We start from the raw sequence: 18,027 nt of genomic DNA, 5'->3' as shown, positions 1-18,027 counted from the left end.
CATTTTATATTTTTGATTTGTATTAGAATATGTATTTGGCCAATGTTTAGTCAATTGGCTATTGTTGCTTAGATCAGCGATATGGCTTCTAAGCCTCTCTTCTACAGAACAAAAGCTTGGTGTGCTACATGTATTATAGGTAGTATTTTTGAAAGGAAATCTTTTTTTTTTCATTATTTTATACTTTAACTCGAATTTATGGAGAGAATTATAAATACACATATTTGATTAGGAAAGATGAAGAAATTGCTTGACTGCAGCTTGAGGGTCCTTCTAATTCGTTTCCTCTTTCTTGATGAGAATAAATTAATTCATCTCGTTTTTGAAAGAAATATAAGGAAAAAAATTGTCTATTACTAAAATCTAATTCTGGAAATTAATTTAAAATACTAGTATTTTTTTTAAAGTGCGTTAAATGCCTCCATGGTAAAAATGCCGATGTACACTTTTAACGCACTTTGAAAAATTTTTGCAAAGTGCGTTAATGTTGTCCCATTTTAACGCACTTTGAAAAAAAATTTTCAAAGTGCGTTGATTTTGTCCCAATTTTAACGCACTTTGAAAAGATTTTTAAAAGTGCGTTGCCACAGTCCTGCCTTAACACCAGAAACCCTAAACCAGGGGCCCCGAAATTCAAAAATTTAGAAGAGACATCCTTCCTCATCATAAGTATATACATAGTTCATTGGTTTAATCCCCTGGAGCAGAGGAGAAGATTTTTAAAGAATTAATGCATTTTCACTATAAAATCAATAGAGCCCAGCCCTAACATCAGAAACCCTGACCCTGGGGCCATGAAATTCATAAATTTAGAGGCGGTCTTATTCAACATAACTATGTAATTGGTTAGTTTATTTAATACCTAGGAGCAGAGAAGAGGATTTTTAAAGAATTAAAGTACTTTCACTACAAAATCATTAGAGCCCAGCCCTAACATCAAAACCCCTGACCCTTGGGCCATGAAATTCATAAATTTGGAAGATACTATGTACTTGGTTAGTTTATTTAATACCTAGGAGCAGAGAAGAAGATTTTTAAAGAATTAATGTATTTTCACTACAAAATCATTAGAGCCCCGCCCTAACACCAGAACCCCCGACCCAGGGGCCATAAAATTCATGATTTTGGAAGAGACATTCTTGCTTACTATAGCAATGTGCTTAGTTTGTTTAATAACCAGAAGGAGAGAAAATTTTCAAAGAAATAATTCATTTTCACTATATAATTTATATAGCCCCGCCCTAGCACCTGAACCCCTGATCATGGGGCCATGAAATTCACAAGTTTGGAAGAGGCAGCCTTATTCAATATAACTATGTACTTGGTTAATTTGTTTAATACCCAGGAGCATAGAAGATTTTCAAGAATTTATGCATTTTCACTATATAATCAATAGAGCCCTGCCCTTACACCATAATCCCTGACCCTGGGGCAATGAAATTCGCAATTTTGGAAGAGGCAGCATTTTCAACATGACTGTGTACTTGTTAATTTATTTAATACCCAGAAGTAGAGAAGAAGATTTTCAAAGAAATAATTCATTTTCACTATGTAATTCATATAACCCCGCCTTCGCATTAGAACCCCTGAGCCTGGGGCCATGAATTTCGAATTTCAAAAAATTAAAGGTGGGACCAGGTGCCAGTGAGAAGTGGGCATCCCCTGCCGACTGGTCACATCCGCCAAGCGCTCCTTGTCATGATCGAAAAATAACGGAAAAATCCATCGACAATCCCGTGTGTATATAATTGCATAACAATAAGAAAGAAAAACGTAAGTCAGCTTTTGATTAAATGATAAGTTGTATTTGCTTAAGATGTCATTGTGTTGATTAGTCACAAACTTAAAAGTGGGGGGGCTAGAAATTCTTTGACAAGCAAAAAAAAAAAAAAAAAAAAAAACTTAAAAGTGGAGGGGGGGGCTTAAAAATCTTTGACAAGCAAAAAAAAAAAAAAAAAAAAAAAAAAACCTTAAAAGTGGGGGGGCACAAAAAGTGGGAAGTGGGGGGACACAAGTTCAGAAAATCTTTGACAAGCAAAAAAAAAAAAAAAAAAAAAAAAAAAAAAAAATTAAAAGTTCCCCAAAATCGAAAATCCTATTTCGTGGGGGGGGGGGGGGGGGGGGGGGGGGGGGGGGGGGTAGTGGCCAACTTTTTTATACAACTATGTATTACTATTATTTCATATATCTGTGATTTTGTGTTCTTCATTAAAAAGTGGGGGGGCACAGACATACTCTTGCCCCCCCACATCTGAAAGTGGGGGGGCTAGTGCCCCCGCTGCCCCCCCTGTAACTACGCCTATGTGATGACTTAAACGAGACTGCTGATAACCTTGTTTCATCAACTTGCTTGTTAATAACTAACCTCTTTTTAGAAATTGTTCATGCGTAGAGCATGCTCTTGCGTATCGAATCAACTGAGAGATACAAACCCCATATCAAGGCGATGAAGTTATATTGCTACATAAGTACGGGTAGTCGATGCAATTGAAAAGTTAAACCCACCTCTATTATCATAAAACTTGGTTGTAAGATTTTTTAAGTAAAATATCTAAATATGAAACAGATTTGTCAGACTCTGCGATATCTTTTATTTCAAGCTCACTTCTGAATTGAAATAACCACTGTTAATGACAATACGTCGTCCATATCTAAATGTTGAGTTGAAGGCTTCATAAGGTGTTTTCTTTTCACGTTTAAGATTTTGGACAAACTCTGCTTTATATGAATACAATAAATAGGTCTGCTAATAGAGATTGTTCTATCTGACGCATCCGTATCCGTATACGTATCCGTATCCGTATCGAAGTATGAGAGACATCTCGATCCCGATGTCTAAATCATCTAATACATTTTCCATCTCTGTTTGTTGTTAAATAAGCCACAGTCAATGCATTAGAAAATAGCAAATAGCAATTTTTGTATTAAAAATAATAAACTGCTGTACACCTCTATCATTTCGTACAAAATATTTATTTAAAAAAGAAAGAAAATGAAGTCAAGTATAAAAGATTTTGTTTCAATTATATTGTTTTAAAATTAATTTCATTTTGCTTCAATATATTTGTAGGAAATCCCCTTTCTCTTTTTCCACTCGCTTAATATCTTTCATTTATTTTGTCTGTATTTTTAATATGCCATGTAACGGCTTACCAATTACCCCCCCCCCCCTCCACACACACACATACAAAATACGTTATCATCAACGCGATCGATAAAACGCTGACTGTTCAAACTGATTTCATAATTAGCTTCAGGACCGTTATACATGTAAGTATTGAGTATATGTTTTGAAGAGCCCGTGTAACTCCCTCCTTTTCCCCTCCCCTCACATTGGCGTCATGCAGAAGCAAATTAAAAGTAGGTAGGGGGCTATTTGAAAGAGAAAAAAATCAGCCCTGAAAAACCTTGACAAACAAAAAAGTAATTAGTTAAATATTTTGACTCTCATTCATTAACATCATTTTAAAAGTTATGTGTTACTTTCTAAGGTCTAAAGATAACATTTAAAGTTTAAATGAAATATCATTGTTTTGTAAATTTACCTTTTACATTGATGTATTCATTCTTAATCTTATCTTTAAACCTTATAAAGTAACACAGAACTCTAAAACATCCCCCCTTCCGACCTTTCGATTAAAACGTGCTAGTCCGCCAGGTACAACATAAGCAGCACGAATTCTACCATGCATTAAGCTTATCAATGTCTTAATCTGAGCGAAATAAATATTCTTGTCCTTTTTTAAATGCCTGTTTTTCAGATACTGAGGTCGAATTTTCTCTAACTTGGCGTAGTGTAGTAGCCCTTGGACTTCCGGTCAAGGAACTGTCATTCATGCTTTTGAAACACATGAGCCCGAAAAATTGTTATGTAGTGTATATTTGCATTTATAGTTCTCCCTTTTCTTCATTTTGAAAATTTCCAACATAAGCAATGAAAATGCGTGCTTTCAGTTACTTTGACAGGCATCACATCCGGAAGAAAAAGAAGGATAATTTTTCCGGACTTTTAGTACAAGACTTATAATTAACGGGTACAAAACCTTGAAAACCCAAAATATTGTAAATAATTTTATTAAAAATGCTAATTTTTGATTTCTGTTCAGGGGGCTAAAAATCAACATCCGGTAATGGAATGAAAATCATTCAACCGCTAAATAACTGATTTTGCAAAGTAAAAGATGTCCTAACTTTTTTGGTACATAGTTATATCTCGTATATAATTTTCACCCCTAAAATTAGGGTGTTGCGTTTCTATTGACGGTGAGTATATATATTGTTGGACATATCTCATATTCTTGTAAATGTTAATTCGAGAATGAACAATGAATACCCTAATATTGAGAAAGAGAGAGAGAGAGAAAGCGCGCGCGCGAGAGAGAGGTGAATCTAGAAATATTTTCGAAATATTTTTTATTAAAAATATCATTTTACATATCATTTCTTAGTGAATGAGGTTAAAAACTAAACATGTAACGATGGAAATGTAACTAGATGGTTTAAGCATCGGGATCGAGATGCCTCTCATACCTCGATACGGATACGGATACGTCAGATAGAACAATCTCTAATAATGGGCGCAATTTGTACCGATGGGAATTAAAATACTGAGTAGATCGTTGGAAGATCTTGTCTCCAAAAACCACATAGATATTGTCAATCAGAAACTCAAGCATCTTTTTATACATCAACTTCAGAGTTCTTGTGTGTACAATCAGAATGTTTTAACAAAATAATTTTGCAAATGTGAGACCAATTACAAGATAAGTAAATCTACGAGTTCCATTTTTTATTGAAAAAGCAGCTGTAAATGAAATAAAAAAAAAGTCTGGACTTTAATGTTTCGTCAAAGGTCAACATGTCCAAAAATTTATTTTTACAATTACTCCAAAATTATGTGGGTTATAATGTTAAAACTTTTACATATCATTGATTAACAGATAGAAAGTATCACTTGATAACAAATAATGGAAAAAAAATATTTATTGAGAAAAAAATATTAATGCTGTTGATTTTGGTAAAATTTTGTGATTTTTTATTTCCCCAAATTTCATTTGAATTTTAAGTATCGATCCACATCTAATTTACACTACTTCTCGAATATGTTGTTGCATAGTATTCTTGAAATTTCTCCTTCACTCCTATTAATATTTTTGTGATGAGTAAAGAAAGAGGCTTGGTAGAACATTTACTGGAACCCGCTATGCATCTTTGTTTGTAAGGATGCTTAAGAAGTCTTAGAATCCAATATAAACATGTAAAACAACAACATAAACTTGATTTTGCATTGTATAACATTGAAAGTATTTTTCAGAAACTTATACAGAATATAACAGAAAGTTATTTTTTTGAAATAGAATAACGAAGGAATTCCCCCCATTCTAATTCTATTTCGAAATTTAACCTTTTATTCTGTACGCAATCTTACATCAGACTTTCAATTTGCACAAGGTTTAATCTGCCAAAAAAAACAAAACACAACAAAACAAAAAACCGCTTGCCTATAAATTTGAAAAAAAAAATTTGCTCTGTAATCCTTCAAAGGATATTTTAAATTTTTTCTTACACATTTCTGTAAACATGTACAGTGTATTTGTAAAACACCCAAATATCCTAATTGAAAACATTTTTTTACCCCATGGCCAGGATTTGAAGATACTGAAAGACTCCGTCAGGAATTTTCATCTCGATCATGGGAGTTTAAAAACCAAAATAGCCAAGACAGACAACAAAAATTTTAAAATGCAAAACGCATTTAAAAATTCTTAAAATGATTTTATAGAAAATTAATTATTTGTCTCAAAATGATAAGTGATTTGAATGAAGTGATTAAGCCATTACGTAGGTGTTAGTGTAGGTAGCTGGTTGTTCTGAGGCAGAAAAACGTTCAACTTACCCGCGTCCTTGTACATAAGTTTATTGACATCCAGTTTTGTTTACTTATAAACCGTCTTCAAAAAAGTGTGATGACCAGTGTGAAAGGCTTTACTTATGACAGATCTTGGATAAGATTTCCAGATAACGTTTAAATTGTTGAAGTATAATGATCGTTTAATTGGCAACATGGATAACAAGTCGAGATAACGTATAGGTCTATGTGAAGAAAACCAAATCTAATGAACGAGCCCAAGGAGATATCGGGAACAAATTAGCAGGATGGATGTCCAATACTCCGTAATCCATCCACAAAAAAGATTTGAAAACTCGGACTTTAAGAGAAAACAGGCGGGTGAAAAGGTTAACAGAAATATCTGCAAGCTCAATGCCCTTTAAAACTTGTTTTTAATGATACTGTGCTTTTGCGTAACTTAAACACGTAAGTTCAATGCACGGACAAAAGACAAATTTTTGTCAGAAATCGGGATTAAGCGGAATCAGAGAAACTTTCCAATGCTAGTAGTTCGTTGCTTTCGAATTGCTGCCCCGATCATTTTGACATTAACATTTTTCTTCACAAAACATCAATCTGAACTACTTTTAATGGATTGTATTATACACAGAACCAACCTTATTTCCTTTCTACATTTTTACATTTCTACTGTTTTTTATTTGCCTTCCAGGAGGATAACCTTTTTGTTATGCATTAAAATTGATAAAGCAGTGTTCATGAATTAGTAATTCAATTTCCCTTACTTTCATTACTTTAGAGCAGCTGATTTCTAATATAGAAATCTTTTTTGTTTATTTGTCCATGAATAATTTTTAGCCAGTGGTTGTTCTACTTTAGTAATCTCAGTGTTTTCAATCAATAAAATGACTTAAAATTGACCAAAGAGTATTGCAATGTCAATTTTTTTTCCATGAAGTATATATTCCAAATATTTGCTAAGATAAAGAAGTATTATTTCTCAGTGAAAGTCTGTCAAATATGCACTTAGAAAAAATTGAAATATTAAATAAAAAGACTTTTTGACTTTTTTTGCTATATATTTTTTTAATTAAAGAAAAAATAAATGTAAATGACACTTTTATCGCGAACTTTTTTGATGTCTGAAAATAAATATTTTAAGAGGAAAAATTAAAGGGTACAGTTATATTAAAATAAAACATAATTCTATGCACAAGTATTTCTTGTTTAAATCCTTCCACAAAAACAAATATTCTACAAGAAAAATCCTTAAAATTACATTGACGTTCTGTCTTTTTATTAACATTATGTAGATAACATACATACGTTACTTACTAAATATAAAAATAAGTCTAACATTTTCAAATATCAATCCTTTCACTTCGAAATCCAATATGTTCCTCAAGGAATAGTGCCATTATAATATAACCCCGTCCCAACCCTCAACCCCCCCCCCCAAAAAAAAAAAAAAGATAAGAAAAAACATACTGTTCTTATCATGATTTAAAGCAGACTTGAGTTGTACTATTTTTTTCTCCTTAGTATGATTTTAAAGAAATATTTATTCAACATTTCTTTTAAAAAAATCACCACACACACCCTCACACACATTAACTTGAAAAGGGGAAAAATCAACTAAATTATAAAGTGATATACTTTTCTTGGTTATGTTGGGGTTATAACGAATTGTACTCAGAAGTGGCATTTACGCCATAGTTCGTACATTTTGATCAGCTGTTGATGGCAAAGCTGGAAAAACAAAGACCAATTAATAAGCTTACTGTTCAAAGCAACCTTAGACGTAGATACGAAGCTGCGAACTTTCTAATAAAACATCAAGATATGAAACAGATCTTTCATATTTAGATATTTTACTAGAAAAAGACGTTAATGATAACCTAGCAAAGAACTTTATACACAATGTATTAAGATCGGGTCAACTGTTCATACTGATAACAATTTATGTGATAAATATCCAAACTTAATGTGGTCACAGGAACCATTTACAGTGTTAGGTATAACATAAAAACTGGTAAGTTACTAGATCCACGTTGCTGATGTTTGCTTTGATTTTTTTTCCAAAGATTTACATAAAGTCAAAAACTTATATCAACACTATCGATTAAAGTCATCATTGTCGATGCAATGAAATTGTCAGCAAATTGTCAGCAAATACAATCTATTACTATGTCTTATGCTGATTGACGTTTTTCATTAAAACATGTAACTGTTAGGAAATTTACAAATATATTGTTTAATTATATTTGGAATTTCTAAAACAGCTAGGGAACATGGCAAATGATTACCATATGTCAAAGTTATGAAAATGGTTTTATGGAACCTGAAGCCCACCTCTTGATGTTTTGTAAAAGCTTAAAAATCACATTTGCTCTGCTCCTGATTTGTATTGTATATCAACTTTTGAAAGAATTATTAAAGGATTTATCTCCATACATTTACTTGAAGATTTATGTAGTGATTTTTTAAAGTTCATTGGGATATAAGAGGTACAATAAAATGTTTTTTGGAAAGATGTTTTTTAAATTGTTACCGCTTTGAGTGAAGTATTGATGTTCAAATGTCTGTTTTAAATCCTATATGGTATAACCAATCTATATGTATTAACAAAAAAGTATTTGTTATAAGTCATGGCTGAGGAAAGGCATACAATTTATTTTTGATTTTTATGATACAAATGGTACCTTGTTGGATTATCAAGAATTTTGTAAGTTATATGATTTAAAAGTACCATTCACCTTGTTTTTAGGAATACTGAGTTGTATAAAAAAAATACAGTTGAATTATGATCAAATGGCAATTCAAAGACAACCTTTTTTCCCTAAATTCTATACAAGTAATTATAAAAAGCAAGAAAGGTGCAAGAGATTTCTACATATTATTTTTAGTCAGAAATTGCAAAAAACCAAAGAGGAAATTAAAAAGAGGAATGTATTTTTGATTTAAATGTTTTATGATTTTTGGTGGAAAAAACAAAATATTTTTACTTAATACATGTAACAATTTGATTTATTTTTAGCTTTAGATGGTTTTTTTAACTTAAAAAATTGTAAACAAGAAACATAGCCACAAATACATTTTTATACAAAATTGGTCGATTACTGACTCGCACTTATGTAGTTTGTGTAAATAACGCCGCGATGATATGGAGTTGTAGCGTAACGTAATACTGAGCTGTTTGGAGCTTGAAGACTCTGGCGAATTCTAAATGCCGAGTCCGGATCCGGAATTTGTTAGTCCGGGACGTCGGGCTTGAGGAATTTTGAACCCCTGCTTAATAACCCATATAAAAGGACTTTGTCTCAATTGAAAATGCACTCATTTCCCCCCAAAATTTAGATAAAAATTCCCTAAAAGTAAGTATATGATTTTTCAGTGATTTTTATATTTTAAAAAACGTGAAATTTGAAACTTAAACGTTTCAATGTTCAAATGTTTGCTTTATTCCAATTTTGTACTGGTCGGCAGGGGATGGTCACTACTCAATGGCACCTGAGGGCTGATCCCACATCTGGTGTTTTGGAGGTCCGAGTTTCTTCTGCTCCGATTTTGTATTGTTTAATGGACTTTTGAGCTTGAATACTGTTCGTTCTCTTCATATACTTCATAGTATAAAAAGATGTGAATAGGGAATAAGCCTTCAAGTTAACTCTTGTAAAACATTATAAGACACCAGTACTGTCCAATTTTGTCACTTTTCCTGATTTAATATTCAGGATTGAAAGGGCCCAAGACCCTGTACCACAAAGGATCATTTAAGCCCTGTTATCAAATCCTTGGAATATAATAAAATGTGAACCACACTGGTTAAATGACGCACCCAAGACAGAGGAGTCAGATTGTGATGGTCACCATGCTTATTCTGGTAAGGGTATGTCACGTTACCGCCTGGACCACGATTCGCACCACGTGATTCGCACATGGGCAAACGGTGGCAGATGAAACGGGTTATTTTAAAAAATGATAAACACTGAAATCTAATTTTAATGCTTTTATTTAATATTTCAATTTGTTCTCAAACTTTTTGATCACCTTCGCATTGTACAGTGGCTGAATCAGTATGTTAGTCACATTATTTACTTTTGCACATTTTTGGGGACCTAACTCAAAGTTTTATTTATAGCTCTTTTAGATAAATAAAGATTTTTCAATAGATGTCATTATCTGCTTTCAAAAACCTCATCAACAACTTTATTTTACAATGTCTAATTTCTTTTAAAATTTTACCATTTTAAAACTCTGTTTTCAATTGTATATTTAATTATTTATCTATTTTATTTTATTTTATTTATTTTTTTTTTTTTGGCTTTTAAATATCATTTTTGTACTTCTTGATACATTTGAATTTCAATTCTTCAAGCTGAAAAATACAATAAAAGTATATAGTTGATATAAAATTAAGACATTATACATTTTTTGAACTTTTAATTATTCCAGATGAGAAAATAAAAGTCATAATAATATTAAATTAAATACATTTTATATTTAAATGTTTTCAAATTTTCAAGGTGAAAAAAATGTGTAAGCTAGGCCTAACAGTAATACAAAAATAATATGCTTCAAATTTTTCCAAATTTTTTTAATGTACTGTTACAGTATTCCCCATTTTCAAAAGGTGAGTTATTTCCCCTGAAGGGAACTCTTTTACTGTGTTTAATACGCATGCACTATAAATAAAGTCACTTCCGCGGACGTTCTTGATGTAAACATGTTCATGGTGTAATGCCTCTGTCATATGGAAAAATGTTATTGTGTTTGTGAATAAAAAGAAATCTTAACTGATTCGTATTTTTTTAAATTGCCCACTCATTGCCTCTTTCTGGATTTGTATTAATCTGTATAGTAGTATAATAAGGCGCTGTGTGAGCCCCCCCCCCCCCTCTTACAAAAAACAGAAAAGAAACAAATTACTGATAAAATGCTGATGCATATTCGAATAGGCCTATTAAAAAAAAAATAAATAAAATAAAAAACAAATTTTCGGTAGTGGATGTTCTGCAGACGGATCATCACTATTTACAAAATGTGCAGAACAAATGTAAGAATTTTTAGTTTTTACGAATTAATCTAGCATGCTGCAGCCATATTTTCTTCTCTGCATCTCTAGGAATTTTTTGGAGACTGATGACACGTCCATCTACAGTTTTACCCCTGAAATTGTTGCATATACAGCAGTAGTTCGTCTTCCGCGACCGATACCAAGAAACTGCGTTTTTGCTCGATTGTATGTCATAAAATAGAACTTTTACTTACAAGAACACATTTGTTGACAATTAAAGGCCTATTTCATTTGAATTAACCGTGTTTCCAGAATTTTTTTATTTGTAAAATAATTGATTCACTGCATGCATAGTATTAAAAACTTTGAATGGAATTCTAAATGAATAATTTAATCTCATGTGCTCATGTAACGAAGAAAGACTAATTAAAATAGCATCGACCTGAATTCGTGTTACATATGTCGTATAAAGTCTGAGCTGCATTTAATCAAAGTTTTAGTGCAGGATCTAAGCATATGTACATGCATATTCCCGAGGAAAATACACATTTTGTTTTAGATCAGAGAATTGACAACAGAAACACGAAATTGATACAATAATTTCCTAGCGTATTTCTTGTTAATTAACGGAAAACATTCTTTTCTCAAGTGTTATTCATGTTTTACTTTTTCTATTGAAAATGTTCATTGAAAGCTGCCATCCCCCCCCCCCCCCAACAAACACACAGTTTATACTACGGTAAAGTTATATAAGGGAAATGTAGTATTGTATGCCAAGGAACTGGTACTGAAATAAGTAGCTTTTCGACTTTGGTCAAGGTTTTTCTTTGCTTGTCAACTTTTCCAGTTAAGAAAAAACATATTTCTGCTTTTTTAAAGACGATGATACGTGCCTGGCTAATTCGTATAGCTTTCTAAAATTTATAAAATCGCTTATTATCTAAAAAAAAAGGGGGCAAACCGTTTCCTTCTTTTAAAATTTTTAATGCAGCGTGTAAGTTGATCACTATCGTAACGTGTAGTCCGCGGAAGTTGTGCTAGTGTAGAAGAGTTCCGATTTTGAGGGGAGATAACTCACTTTTGAAAATGGGGATATTCGTTAATTCCGTCCGTCTGTACGTCTGTCCGTCCGTCCTTCCGTCTGTCCGTCCGTCCGTCTGTTACACTTTGGGGTACCCATCTCTTATCCGCAACTCCTCTCATACCACTGAATGAAATTTGATGCAACTTTCACAGAATCTTTATTACATATTGCCATTGTGCACCTCCTATTTTACTTTTTGATCCGACACATATTTTGGGTTTCCCGGCCACAGGAAAACATGGACTTTTTCACCAGTAATAACCATATGGGAGGCGGGGGGTATCATTTAGTGAGCTCATCGCTCACAGTACCTCTAGTTTTCTTTTAAACTTGGGAAAGGAAAGTACAGAAATAATACAAAAACGCACTCACACAAAATGCATTCGATTTTGAACAAATTATTTCTATCATTTTTGTTTTATTTCTTTAAAAAAAAATGCCTTGAAAATATATTTTATTTTTCATATAATGTTGAACAAAAATTTCAAGGGTTCCTAATTTGAATTAAAAATATACTTTTTTGTATCATTTTAATTTTTTTTTCTTGTATTTTTTATGGGGCCATTTACATACATGTACAGTGTATGTAAATTGATAATAATTGTTTCACATCAAGATACAAAAGGACAATAAACATAACATGAATCATATTTATTTTTTAAAAAACAAATACAATATTTCATGAAAAAAAATGTGTTAATACATATAGCTTTAATGGGCAAATTTATGACTTTCTTAACAATCAAAATTATATGCATGTATATCAAAGTTTTAAAACTGAATGCGCAGTTGTTATTTATGACACTTAAAGGGACCTTAAAAATAAAATAATGAAATGAGTATTCTTGTTAACAATATGACTGAATATGTTTAAATAAAAACAATCAAAAAGATTGTATGACTCTTATTCTATCTTATAATAAAAAAATACTGTAAATGTATTATATTTGGCAGAAATTCATTTCTCAGCAAGTTAGCATAGATCTGATTTAGCGCTATCTGAATTTGCGGTATGTAACGGTATAATATACAAGACATATAGCGAAGTACTTGATTTAGTGGATTCTGCTTCCCGCAAAAATCTCTAAGTAAAATACACTGCGAAATGTAGTACGTTTACAGTATAATATTGTAATATTGCAACAATAAACTAGATTAGTAGCACCACATGTTTTGTATTATGCAATTTAAAACTTAAAACATCATTACTTCAAGACATCGCATGAAAATGCCAAATACATGTAAATGGACTAAAAAAAGCTTATACTCATAATTCATTTCTTGAATTGCTTCAAAGTGCACTGGGTGTCTTTGAAACATGGAAATCTTGAAATCTCCAATATTAAAAAAAGTCAGAATTCAGCTCTCTTGAGTTAAGAACATACTAGAAGTTGTGATTTGGTAATATGCAATAGATTCATTTTTGACCTTTACATTTACTAAATTTTAAATCATATTTTTCCTTATCCAAGTTAAATTCCAACTGACCAAAACAGTCAACTGTTGTAGAATCAGTATTTTGAAACAATTTTAATGAAGCATTTTTAGTTATCATACATGTAGTAACACCTCTGAATTAAGAGTTGATAGAAAAATTATGCATCTTAGATAAATCTGTTTGTTTATGAGGTTTACTAAAATTTGCAAGTAGGAAACTTAGTGCTTTGGAAAAATTGCTTAAAGACAAAAACACATCTGACATACTGAATATACATGTACTAAATAGTAAATTAGCCAAAACAAGAGATGAACATTTCAAATTTTATAAAAAAAATATTGAAATACAAGTATTAAAACCCGAGTTGCAAAAAAATATAAATGCACATGTACTACTAAGTATAGCATAGATGCATATGTACTAGTATATAGCACTGAAAAACACATTATTAAATACAAAACAATTTGCCACCATATATGCTTTTTACCTTCAACTGTTCTTTCAAAAAGAATCCTTCTAAAGACTTCTATCAAAACTTCCAAAAAGTGCATTTAGCAGGTATAACAATTTTACAACCATATTTCTACAAATATTAATTCATTGATTCAATAATTGATTCTTACTTTGTATAATTATCAGCATTTGAGACACAGTTAGTCAATAAAAAAATTGCCACAAAGAAAAATGGCAGCATGAGGAAAAGACCAGTAACTCATTTTGCAAATACATGAGTTATACAACATGAGTACATGAGTCTGGACACAATGAATGAATTTGAAAGACTACATAAAAAGAAACAATCTGTTGAAAAGAGAAAAAGTTTACTCAACATCAGTCCAGGCACTACAAAAAGTTACACAAATAGAAACAACCTGTTGAGAAAAGGTGGACAGGAGGAGGTTATCTCTGCATAATGCCAGCTATCAATATATTTATTAGAAACAATTATTATTGCTCAAGATTTAGAAGCTTCGATCATAGCTTTATGTAGAGCTATTATTCAAGCACTAGCATGGATATAGCAAATTCATGGATATAGCGATGTTTTTCTGGGTCCCCGACAAAATTCTTAACAAATCTTAATTTGTAAAATTTTTACGGTTATAACGAACTCTGATATTATACCTAATTTATGGATATAGCGAACTCATTTTGAGTCCTGTTGACGTTAAATATAATGAAATTTACAACTTTTATAACCAACTTTCAAAGATCTCAAAATTTGATAAATTGTACTGACTTTATTTCAGAATTTGTTGTATATAAAATGAAATTCATAATAAAACCTTCATTAACGAAAGTATGTTTTGTAATATTTGCTTCCCTAAAATATTTGGTAGTGATACTTGCAGGGAAACATGCATATAGCGAATTCGCTATATATGCTTATACGAATTCATTATACGAATATAACGAATTACGGACATAGAAAATTAAATTCACAGGTCCCCAGGATTTCGCTCTAACCGAGTTTTACAGTACATGTATAGCTGGCTGATGTAATCATGTCTGCAGGGTTAATACACTGCATGTTATTTAAGGATGCAGGATATTTGGCAAACTTAATTTGATTATGTTTGTTTTTTTTCCATATCAAATTGATGCATCTTTTTCAAAAAAATACAAACACTCTAAAACTTGAACACATGCAAAAGAAATCAAGATATACATTCCAACACACAAAGCTTGTACATTTACTTATAAGTAACATGGCAAGAGCAACAACTCTAATTTATGTTTAACTAAGGGAGCTTTTTTCATCTTGTTAAGTTCGTTTAAGTGTATGAAGCTGAAATCAGAATAAAGCTTTTGTTCAGCAAAACATACTAAAGGTTGAGACATATATAAAAACACAAAAATCATGACGATCTTTTGATCAAGTATTATTAAAAAAAAGTCATTATTTCAGTTTCTAGTTGAACAAAAGATTGTTTTCATTTGTGTAGCACACTACTTGTAATGAAAGATGTATATAACTTGGCTGGTGAAAAAAATCTGATTAAAATCAGATCTATATAGTGAAAAAGTGTTAAAATTATTTCAGCAAAGATAAAAAGAAAATATCGTTTTAAAAAATTCTGTTATCTAAAATGAGATTCAATCAACTTCTCCATCAAAACGATCAAAAACACGAAAATCAAAGTGAGTTCGATTTTCTAAGTACAACATGTCTGAATCCTGTTCTATTACATTTGGCATGCAGGGGCAGTTACGATCACTATTGCACTTCCAAACAAGTATCCAGACACATAAAACTATTACCAAATTGATGGCACAATGCCAAGAAAAGTACATGGACAAAATCAGCACTCTACTGTGATTGGCCTCTTCAAACACAGAGGCGGGGTTACTGAGAATGAGGCTTGAATGTGCAAACCAGGATCCTAGAACCATAACAGAAAGGCTTCTTAGAATGGGGAACAGCACCATAGATCTGGATCGCATTTCAAGAACGAACAAAATGCTGCATAATACTGAAGTAATGGTAAGCAGACTGAAGACAGTGTTTACATCCTCCGACACATTTGTGGCCTGAAATCTGAATAACACAGCTTGAACTCCGAATGTCATGACTAGGCATAGGTAGTTGATGTCTGGCAAAAAACACCTTCTGTTCCTCAATATGATGTCGGCAATACTGATTATGGCAAAAAAGGCAAAAACAGTGGCTTGGTGAAGATATTCGTAATGTATGATGACATGGAACTCATTGTTGTATGCTGCGGCAATGCTCAATCCAACGGCTACTAGACAGACACACAGTCTCACAATCGGCTCAATTGGCACCTTAGCACATGTTTGACAGCATGGATACGAGGTATTACTTATAAAATCTAACCTTTTCTGACGACACACATAAAAAACCTTGGCTGTTTGAACACTCCACCATAATCCCAGCACAATAAAATAGACAGCATATAAATACAGAGTGTATTCCATTCTCTTATGCTGTCATGCCTACAAAATAGAAATCTGTTGACAATAATTAAGTTCATATTACTTGCATTTTACCTTGCACAAAATCACAGATTTGTAAAGGTTTCTTTCTTTTACTGACAATAGCAATAAAATTCTATACTATTTAAGTGGTGTACTCAAATAAAAAACCAAAATGCTTTCATCTCATCAAAAAACCTGTATAAATTATTCACATCACAAAATTAAACCTGGAAAAAGAGATGATATTGCATCATAGTTTGGTTTTGCATAATTTAAATCCAAAGGAGTAGGGAATGTCATCTTGTATGGCTTTAATGTGTATGATTCAATACATTGCCAAAGCCACTTAATTTTATGATGTGAAGTTGTGAACAAATTATAAACAAAAAATTACAGAATCAAGTACATGGTACCTGTACAATATTAAACCACAGGGATTTGATATTACATATTTTTCTTTTACAAGAAAATATGTAGGGTCAAGTGTCTGTGTATTATACTTACAACATCTGGTGTTGAAAGTTCATTGCTTTATATTTGAATCATCTATTTATTACATAATGTGAATTAACTATTACTTTTTATACAAATTGAGCATTCAACATGTTCAATAAAACAACAAGATATTGACACTGTAATTCTCTTGACTTTTATTGTTCTGTTGGTGTTACAAGTGCATTCACCAGCTCGTGCCAATGTTCACCAATATAAGTTCAATAGCCTATAATATCATGTCATTATCTTCATGATATTAAGTTAAACATCCTTAAAGCCGAAAACTAAAAAGGGTGTGAATATAAACTTATTACTGTATTTTATATTGGTATAGAAAATGCCAAAGCACCAAGAAAGAATTGGGAACTTATTTCAAATAACTCTTTCTCATCAGAAGAATCATGTCAAAAATTGTCAGTACATGAAAATCATTATAATTTAATTTTTGTTTTGTTCCATTTCCTTTAAAATAGTCAATCTTTTTTCTGTCTGAAAAATTGGGGGATGTGAAATTTAATATACATGTACATATGATTTGGCTTTCCTGACATATTGTGTTTAAGCAAAAGACCAACTGGCCACAAGTCTCATGGAAATAATTCTTAGTTTCCTGTCAAATGAAATTTAACTAGAACTGTCCAAAATGGACAAATAGCTCCCCCCCCCCCCCCCCCCCCCCCCGCACTAGTTTTTTTTTTCAGAGAAGGTGTTTAGTCACTTTAATACTACAGGTAGTATGGTGTTCACAATTTGTGAAAATTGACTGATAATTGATTGTTATATATTTTTTAGCCTAATAAAACATCATTAATAATTATAACATTGTTTTCCATTTCGATGTAAAATATATAAATATTTTTTAAAGTATTTCTCTGGAAAGTATGGATAATTTTAATATTTATCCATTTCTTCTGCAGTGACACTGACTAAAGGTCAAGACCATGACACACCCTCAGGTCATAAGCATACTTTGTGTGAAGTGGAAACTCTCAACCAACATTATTCTCCATAAGAAAGACACAGACCAGAAAAGAATTATTATTATGAACTTTTTCTGACAGTGTCCTTAAACTTGCACAAATGACCTTGGGTCAAAGTCATGTCACACCCTGAGGTCATAAACACAATCTCTGTGTAAAATGGGAAATCACCAAGTTTATCCTAAAGAAAGATATGGACCTGACCCAAATTATGAACTTTTTCTG

The sequence above is a fragment of the Saccostrea cucullata genome, unplaced genomic scaffold, assembly GCF_032062105.1.
Source record: "Saccostrea cucullata isolate Sc308-1 unplaced genomic scaffold, CSIRO_AGI_Scuc_v1 ctg1, whole genome shotgun sequence".
NCBI classification, from domain to species: domain Eukaryota; kingdom Metazoa; phylum Mollusca; class Bivalvia; order Ostreida; family Ostreidae; genus Saccostrea; species Saccostrea cuccullata.
The sequence above is the reverse complement of the archived record's forward strand: the minus strand, read 5'-3'. Positions refer to the sequence as shown.